Here is a 10,087-nt window from a genome sequence, read left to right on the forward strand (position 1 = left end):
AATCATCAATAGAAGGTGTGTAGGGAAAATATAAGAGTGTGTAGTGGTACATCCCCACAATATTCTCCAAGCTTCCAGTGATTACATTTAATAATCATGGAATCACAGATATATCACAGAATACTCTGAGTTGAAAGGGACCCATAAGGATTGTCGAGTCCAATTGTTAAGTGAATGACCCATACGAAGATCAAACCCATGACCTTGGTGTTATTAGCACCATGCTCTAAAATACTGAGCTAATCCTTGAGAGAATTTTTTTCAGTAACTTTGTCCAGTTGTTTTCAAACCTATATAAACTTTGACTGCCTACAATCTCCTGTGTTGAGGAAATTCATGGCTCAACTATGTGTAATGTGAAACACTATTTCCTTTTATTTGTTTTGGAAGCTCTGTCTTTACTTGATACCTTGTAGTTTCTGCACTAGAAGAGCCTTCCAACCATTTTCCCTGGCTCTGTGTCCTTCATGGTGTCTGTTGGAAGGCCATCACTCATTCCTTTTCCAAGTATAAGAATGCTTCTAGACTATTTGGGTCTTGTGTTGAAGCCACTCTGCACTGCTAATCATCTTTGTTCCTTCCTGTGTGTCTTTTCTGAGATAAAAAGATCAAAACACAGAAAAAAGGTCTCAGTAGAACAGTATTGAGCACTGAGATGATGGTTTCAAATATCTATTTATTACAAGACAAATACTTTATTCCTTGATGGTAACAGTAACTCAGAACCTATCCTAATAGGTCTAAGGGGTAGAGTTTGCAATAATCTGTGTTGAATTCCACCTACTAGTTACTATGACAAGGTATTCCTGCAATTTCACATCATTTGTAATACCAGTTTGAAGCAAATCATCTGCTACATCCTGTGCAAAGAAGGATCCTGGTGTAGAAACATTCCCAAGCTGCCGTAGTGGAAACGTAATTTTGCACTTTTCTTCTTAAAGAAGGTATTGTTTGGTCCTTTATGACTAAATAATTGATCTCTTGCACTACAGATTCTCCTTTTAACCTCCCAGAGCTTATGATCTTTGCTATTTTCCTGAACTGGACACAACCTTAGCACACTGAGGTCTTCTTCAATTTGTTGCCTTTCATTGCTTTCTCCTGGTCTTTTAATGGTCTTTTTAAAGACATGATATGTATTTGCTCTGTGCCTCTGATACACTATTACTGAGGTTTAACCCAGCAGGCAGCAAAGCACCACATAGCTATTCGTTCACTCCCCGCAGTGGGATGCGGGACAGAATTGGAAAAAAAAGTAAAACTCCTAGGTTGAGATAAAAACAGTTTAATAAGACAGAGGGGAAATGGAAAATAAGAATAATGATAAAAAATGTTCAAAACAAGTTATGCACAGCACAATTGCTCACTGCCAGCTGACTGACACCCAGCCAATCCCTGAGCAGCAGCAGCCACTCCCCAGCCAGCACCCCCAAACTCTATATACTGAGCATGATGCCAGATGGTAGGGAATATCCCTTTGGTTAATTGGGGTCAGCTGTCCTGGCTGTGTCCCCTCTCAACTTCTTGTGCAACCCCAGCCTCCTTGCTGGCAGGGCAGTATGAGAACCTGAAAAATCCTTGACTCTGTGTAAGCACTGCTCAGCAACAACTAAAACATCAGTGTGTTATCAACATTATTTTCATCCTAAATCCAAAACACAGCACTGTACTAGTTATCAGGAAGAAAAATAACTCTATACCACCCAAACCCATGACAATTATCTCTAAATTATTTGCATGTCATCTGCAAAGACTTTACTCTTTAAAAACTTGAAGTTTCCTTTTTTATGTAACCCTACATGTTTTTACACATTTTTACATGATTGTCTTTTGAATTTAGGCACAATGGTATAGATATTGGGTGGTTTTATTGGTTCTACTAGAGTGTTGGATCTGAGCCAGTTTTAGTCCCTGTTATGGAGTGCCTGTTCCATAACAGTATTTGTGAATCAAGTCCAGTGTTGCTCAGGGCAAAGTAAAGAGTTGACCATTCTATCTAAAATTCACTGCCAGCTGACTGACACCCAGCCAGTCCCTGAGCAGCAGCAGCCACTTCCAGAAGGAAATAATTAAGAATAACTAAACACTTAGCTTTGACATCACATCCCTGCACAACATTAGCCAATACACCCAGTGGTGTTTGCAGTCTCCTGCCACATCCGTGTTTCCTGTTCTTGCATTATCGTCTCCACCAGCATGTCCCAGGCACTGCTGCATTCCAGTGGGTCATATAGGTATCATATAGGTGACAGACTGTATTACCCTGCAAAGAGATGCAAGCATACAACTGTTCATAAAGGTTGTCTTATTGTAGTGGGTCCCACAGAGTCTGATATTATGTGATAAAACTATAATAATTCATGCAGAAGCCAGACTATCTACAACAGCTAGCGAGGGTAAGGATAGCTGAATGGAATGAAAGAGTATTTAAAGAAATGGTACAGCAAAACCAGGTATAAACATAAATAAGTCATTTGTCTTTCTAATCTTGAAACATTCATGCCCTTGTTCAGAATGAAAAAGTTGCCCAAGACAAGTAGGCTATTGTACTGAAAAATATTGGCTGCCTGATGATTTTGGAAAAAATTATGCCATGCTCACAAATACCTCCCCTGACCTGTTTATTAAAAAGGACAACAAATGACTGAGCAGTAAATATTCAGAGCCTGGGAGATTTTATCAAACATAATGTTTCCGAAAAAAATTGTATGATACAGCTGGCTGTGGGAAGAACTGCAAGTTCAGATCTTTCTCAGGTCAACTGATTTTGTTCATTTTCTAATTCCATGTACAGTTGCTATTTAACATTTTGCCAATCTTCTGGGAAAGTTTGTCAAACAAAGGTTTTGAACAGATTGCTGACTGCCTTTCACAGCCTGGACATTTTACGAAGTCCTTCACGGGTGACCGTGTTTTGTTTTATTTTTAAATGTATTCCATAAAGAAAGAATTCTGAACTAAGCCACTGTGATTGTACTTAATCAACTTGCAAACAACACACAGAAAAGAATTCATTATATTACTATAGTGAATTCCTGCTATTTAAGGATAGCATCATTATGAATAGAGTTTATTGAAACCAAAACGTCTGAATTTATTTATAGATCCTATGTACAAACGAAAGGAGCAAAGTAGTTTGAAAACTGCCTATACACTTGCTGTATTATGTTGTTTTTCCTGAAAGTTAGCTGCAGTAGGAACAAGTCACTGAGGGTGAGACTTTGTGCTCCGAATTTCCTCTATCTGCTGCTGTTGATGTTTGCAGGAAATCTTCATTTACATCACAGGAAACAGAATTCTACCAATGCTAAGGTCTTCTGAAAATATATACTTCTGAAAAATGCAGAAGACTGCAGCTGGTGTTTCATCAGCACCAGGAAGCAGCGTTTAAAATGTTAAACATTTTGCCCTTGGAACTATAGAAATGTTTTAGAAACCATTATCAGGAGTTCAAGGAGGTTGGTTTTGTACCCAGAAGAAGAACAAGTAAATAACCTCTCAGTAATGTGTTCTCAATGAGCCAGATCCTTAGAGATACTTCTCAAAAAAACCCCAATATATTAACGAAATATGTTATTAAGCTAAGATTCTTTTTATCTGTTTGGGAAGAGTAACAGCTTACGTAAATTACAAATAGAACTTTTTCAGATGGTATTTAATCTCATGGAAGAAAGTTGAGCCAGTTAGTGGTTTTGAATATTTTATACCACTGTGGTAATTTCTGGTGCCAGCATACCACTTACATGTGTAGTGTTTCTCAGAAAGGAATGCTACAGGCACTGTGTATGCTACCAAACACTCACGGCTTACAAATCAAGGTACTGTTGCTCCACTACACTGACGTTAGTCAAGAAGAGCCCCACAGGAGTCAGTTGAGTTACACCAGCAGATGAGAAGAGTTAGATCAAAATTAGGCCTTGTTTCACATTGGGTAGCTCATTAATCCCTTGAAAACAACTAATACCCCACTAATTCCATCTCTTTCATAATCAGGAAGTAATCAGGGCCATTTCCTGGCCCTGGCCTCAGACATATATCATGTTAATTTATTGGAAGAACTGCACAGATTGGTTTCTGACAACTTTTGTTATTATTATTACTGTTATTTACTTATGATAATCAACACACACACACGTCACTGTCCCAAAGGGCTTACTAAAAGAGCTTTCTCCCTTGTCCGTGGACTTCCAAGGGACGTGAATTGAAGCCAAACAGAGTTGCAAGACATTTTCACTTGAGGGTCATATCCTAGCATGGAATCTATTTCAAGCTGAGCTGACTAGGAATTTGGCTCACTTGCACTTTGGCTCACGATGGTGTTGCCCATCAGGTTCATGATGACAAGTGAACAGGAAATTTCACCACTGCATCATCAGAATGTTTCAGGTTGCTCCAGGTGCGGCACGGAGCCAACCTCTCTGTAGAAACCCTGAGATGTGATACACAATGAAATCACTGTCTCTTGCTCTCTAAACAGCATGCTTGAATAGGCTGTGGTGAAACCTCCCCAGGGACACAACGGAAGCCCGATCACTTCAGTCATTTAGAGCTGCATAGTAGGAAACACTTATGAATGTACTGTAGGGAGCAATTCTTCTTGGCAGGGTCTATGTTAAGTGATGTAAGAGATGGCTTTTCAGCTCTTATTTCTATGCCTTTGAGGATATAGTGTTGCTATTTGCCTTTTTAAGCAGAGGCCTGAGATGGACAAGGAATGATACAAAAGAGGAGATAATCAAACAGCTGATTTCCTTGCATTCTTTCTCTGTAATCAAGGAATGTTCAAAAGTGAGATGCTGGGCTAGAGGCAAACACTGATAGAGTTACAAGGAGCTGAGAAGTGCTTATCGGTGTCTCTTTAGGTCTGCTTTTCCCATTGGTGTCTTAATATTTTCTGTTACACCACCACGCATAGATGCTTTCCTTGAATACTACTGGAAGGTTGCAGATCCATGTCCAAGATTTTTGTGTGCTGTGACATCTACAAAAAACTGGCAGATAATCATAGCTTTGTAAGCTAAAAATGGGAATAATGCAATTAAAAAAACTGGAAACAAAATATTTATTACTAATGAGATGGTGTTCAATGACAGATATACAAGTGCTGTAATCATGTTCATGCTAGTTCTTGCTAATCTTCTATCAGTCTCTTTTAAGACATTTTTTTTCCTCTTCAACAAGTTTTTCATTAAGTAGATGGAAGTCTGCCAGAATCAGTTTCCATTCATATTATTGTAAATCACGGTTGAAACCTGTCATATTATTCCTTTTCTCCACATACAACTTAGATGAGCTTTTAGGCTGTTGCCTTAGGGCTCAATACATCTTGATACCTTTTGAAAGATCATTTGAAAAGAGAAAGAACAGTTCTGAGGCTTCTTTCTTTTTCTTTCTTTCTTTCTTTCTTTTTCTTTCTTTCTTTCTTTCTTTCTTTTCTTTCTTTCTTTCTTTTCTTTCTTTCTTTCTTTCTTTCTTTCTTTCTTTCTTTCTTTCTCTCTCTTCCCTCCGTTCTCTTTTTCTTTCTTTCTTTCTTTCTCTTTTTCTTTCTCTCTCTCTTTCTTTCTTTCCTCCTTTCCTTCCTTCTTTCCTTCTTTCTTTCCTTCCTTCTTTCCTTCCTTCTTTTCTTCTTTCCTTCCTGAGCTAGCAATGTAATTTGGAACAATTCCCAGCACTCCAGCAATGTTGTGGTAAAAATCTGAAACACCCACAGTTCACAGTTGCTACAATGGCACATCTACTCCTGCCATTTGTTGTTCTCTTGCCTGCAAGCCTGTTCACATGTTAAAATCCTCTCATGTCAAGAATCATGCACACCGTTAGGTTTCATAAAGGTGTGAAATACGAGATGCAAGTAATAGCAATGTCCTTTATATAACAGCATTTGCACAGGATTTTCTTGTTGCCTTAGGTGAAGTTCAAGTATTTTCTTTTGTATCCCCACCTTTAGGAAAAAAATTATTTGGTTGACTCAGAACCTGAAGTTAGTGCTGTTCAAGTATCCCGACTATCATTTTAAAGCGTCTCAGTCTTTTGATAGCTGGGCAACCTTTCAACAAAGTTGTGTTATATTAAAAAAATTCATGAGTATGGTCAGTGGACTGCTAGGCTATTCAGTAAATTATGAAGACAGTGTACTATGGAAATTCCTAAGCAATTACATAATAGATACAGTAGATGACACACAACCCCTAACTGAAACTGGCTTCCAATCCTAATTAGGTTGCAAGTGATTCATTCCAAATTTCCAATTCAATGTGTCATAAACCCACCAAATAATTGCTATAAATGGCAATTTCTGCTCTGCAACTGCTGAAGCTGCAGTCACTGAACTTAGAACAATGATGTTCTCTAGCACTCCAACTGGACTTACAAAGGTGAAGTACCTGCATGTGCAGGTGCTCGGGATTCATCCTGGCACTAAGTTGTACCATTTATCAGGCAACGTGCTAACAGGGTTCCCCAGAGTATTTTGTTCCTAAGAAATTATTTCTTCCTCTTTCCTTTCTGCTCTCTTCAAATCATCCTACTTAGCCCAGCTTCACTATACACTTCAAAACAGTTGCTACAAATCTTGCTTGCAACAGGGCAACAAGACTATGCCACTGTCAGAGCCGTGGAAAAACAGGATGTAAGATGGTGCTGAAGAGCAAGTCAGTTTCTGCTGAGGCAACACTGACTATTTCTGCCTTCACTTCTAGCATCCCCTGGAAGCTGTACTTATCTTGCTCCTCCTCATCTCTTCCTGCAGCTCTGTTGTATCTCTGACCACATGTGGAAAAATCAGACCCCTGGCTCAAACCCTCATGCTTAGGGAAGCAGATATCAATTTTGCCTATGGGGCAGGTATGTTCAGAACAGATTCCTGTTACCTAGTCACGAGCTTCAAGTCTTAGCTCAAAAAGTATGATGCATCTCAGTTCTTTCTGCATCTTCCTCAGCTGGTCACACTGTCCCTTATTTCATCATCCTTACGTGAGCCTAATATTGCTTGAGATGGGAGATCACACACTGAGTATATGCATTCCTTTGAATAATTATTTAAAGTGGGCTTCTACCATTATTTTGTACATATAGTCTGGGACCAAAAGACGTATCTCATCTTAGTGTTTAGGAGATGCTAGATAAAGAGAAGTTGAAAGAAGTGTGCTGTGTTGAGTGCTGTAATTGCTGACACATTCCTGTGGTATACTTGATCATTAGAACAGCTCACTTAAAACAATATTTTCTTTATAGAAAGGAAGTTGGTAATCGAGTTGTTATGCTTCTCTGCTTTGCATTTTCAGTTTAAAATTCAGCTGGTATTCAGTGTATAGTTATTGGTTACCAGAGCATGCTGATTCAAATTTTCATTACCCAATTGCAAGCTGATTTGTTGAATGCTGCATAAACGCTTGGTCGCTGCAGATTTTCATGTACATGCCCTTTGGATTTTAGTCATGAGTGTGGGTCATTTGAAAATGCTATAATCTCTGACTACACTGTGATTAAAATGGCTGTGACACAGATTTGACTTTGGTCAAGTCTATCCCCAAACCACAGTGACCAAAATGAACTGGTTGTAGAAACCATTCAAGGAAATATATCATGTAAAGTATAAATCTGGATCTGAAGTATATGAGCCTAAATGGAGTCTTGCCCCCACCCATTTTACTGTCTGGGGATGAGCTAAACATATAATATTGATGAGTTTTAAGTATTTGTGGCTGGAGTAGAAAGTGATATAGGGAAACAGTAGTCCTACACAAGCCCTACTTTTTCTCTCTAAGCTGATAAGCCAAGTTGTTCCCACTATGGTCTTGTCACTCCCCATCACTCAGGGCCATTCTGCTGGCCCAGAGATTCTCAGTCTCTGCTGTGAAATGCCCTCATCTCACTGTTGCCCTCACCGCACAACAGCATGTGAGCCCCATCTGAATCCCAGACTCACTGCACAACAGCATGTGAGTCCCATCTGAATCCCAGACTCTTCTCCCTGAGCTATTCTTCCTGTTCAGACTACCCTTGCCTATACCATCCTTCCTCAACTTTTCTGGACAATTTGGAAACCAGTAGAACACATTAAAAGGGGTTTATGTGATGGAAATGAAATGAAGAGAAAGAGGAAAAGATCATCTATCTTCTGTGGAACACTGTCTTTCTAGTAGAAAAGTCTCTTCTCAAAAAAGTCTAAAGTTAGTTACCATCTACCATGAAACCTCTATGAAATAGATTCCGTGCCAAGAACCTACAGAGTATGGACTTCATTGTGTTGAGACTCATTTGATCTCTCTTCAGATAAGGTGTCTTGTCCACATTGGCCAGCTCTGCTCCTTTGGAGGGAGGGATGTCTGCACCTGAGGAAAGTAATTCAGCACACTTATCTGAAACATCTGCTTTAACATGGGGTTACCTGTGCCTCTAGAAGTTGTATAGACAATTAACTTAGGCAAGGTGCTAACATTTTATGTCTCGTGTTAGGTCAGCTGAATCCTGCATCAAAAGAGTAATTACAGTAGCTCTTGCTGGGTGTGTGGGAGAGGAGAGGGTTGTGTTTCTAAGCAGGAATTTACAGAACTATTTACTATGAGATTATTATTTTTTGATACACACACATTAAAAAGTTAGGAGGTCACCAAGAATGAAGTCCTACTGAGTGAGTTAAACCTATGGTGCTTCACTTAGTAAAAGTCAGTGTCTTCTTTACTACAGAAATGGAAAATGGATACCACAAAATGCTGCTGGAAAATCCCAAAATAATTAATGCAGATGTAAGTTGCCTGGGCATGTCAGTTAAAACTTTAAATTGTACATACTTGATTTAAAAGACAAGCTAAATCTCATAAAACTACTAAGGTCCATTAAAAGAGATGTGTATTCACAAAAAGTCATCTAGCCTGTGGACTAGAACTTTTCTCAGCAGTGACTCCCTGTGCTCCCTGATGTTTGTGAATGAAATACATATCCCTGCTGTGAAATATTAAGTTCACGCTATACTCAGATTTTTTTGTGAGGTCCGTACTCTTTAGATATTTCTTGAGAACACTTTGTAAGCAGTATTCAAAGTCCCAGTCTGAGAACTAATGGGATACAATTTTTCCATGAATTAACACAGAAATAATAGCTAAGTCTGGACTGATCACCTAACTTCCTTTGCAGGTCAACAGAAAGAAAAATTCCCAGGGAGAGTCATCGTATCTGGAAAAAGGCACATAAACAACTGGCAAACCCTTTCTACAAAGGATATGAGGGTACCTATTTAGGTGAATAAAATTTTTATTAGTCTAATGTCAAGTAAGGTGAATAAAACACTCCTCACGTTAGTAGAACATAACACTTGCAAAGCAAACATCTAATCAGGCAGTTGGAAGTTGTGCAGGAGTACCATGTTTGACTCTTTACTTCAAGTTTTAACACATGAAATGATTTCTAAGGTTTCTAATTAAAAGAGGATTCAAAATTTTGGCTGATATTTGTAGATTTAACCATACCTGGATAGGCTGGATAAATGGGCTGACTCCAATGGTATGATGTTTAACAAGGCCAAGTGCTGGGTCCTGCACTTAGGCCACAACAACCCCATGCAGCACTACAGGCTGGGCACAGAGTCTGGAGAGTGACAAGATAGAAAGGGATCTGGGGGTTCTAATCAACGGGAAGCTGAACATGAGCCAGGTGAACATGCCCAAGGTGGCCAAGAAGGCCAATGGCATTCTGACCTGTATTAGGAACAGTGTGGCCAGCAGGACCAGGGCAGTGATTCTGCCTCTGTACTTGGCACCAGTTAGGCCACACCTTGAGTACTGTGTCCAGTTTTGGGCCCTTCAGTTTAGGAAGGACACTGAGGTGCTGGAGAGTGTCCAATGAAGGGCAACGAGGCTGGTGAAGGGACTTGAGCACAGGGCCTATGAGGAGTGGCTGAGGGAGATGGGGCTGTTTAGCCTGGAGAAGAGGAGGCTCAGGGGACACCTCATCACTCTCTACAACTACCTGAAAGGAGGTTGGAGCGAGGTGGGAGTCAGTCTCTTCTCCCAGGCAACCAGCAGTAGAACAAGAAGGTACAGTCTTAAGCTGTGCCAGGGTAGGTTTAAGTTAGACATTAGAAAGAAAG

General features: G+C 39.7%; 1 long non-coding RNA gene across 1 annotated transcript; it reads left to right on the plus strand.

Annotated features, from left to right (window-relative positions):
• Positions 1–2,258: 2,258 nt before the first annotated feature.
• LOC127473094 (uncharacterized) lies at positions 2,259–9,240 on the plus strand. Its single transcript, XR_007905274.1, has 3 exons — positions 2,259–2,396; positions 8,689–8,747; positions 9,136–9,240. It is a non-coding gene; the product is annotated as an uncharacterized LOC127473094 (long non-coding RNA).
• The last annotated feature ends 847 nt before the right edge of the window (positions 9,241–10,087 follow it).

Source organism: Manacus candei, unplaced genomic scaffold, assembly GCF_025592945.1.
Source record: "Manacus candei isolate 608988 ecotype Guabito, Panama unplaced genomic scaffold, ASM2559294v1 h1tg000034l, whole genome shotgun sequence".
In the NCBI taxonomy this organism is placed as follows: Eukaryota; Metazoa; Chordata; class Aves; order Passeriformes; family Pipridae; genus Manacus; species Manacus candei.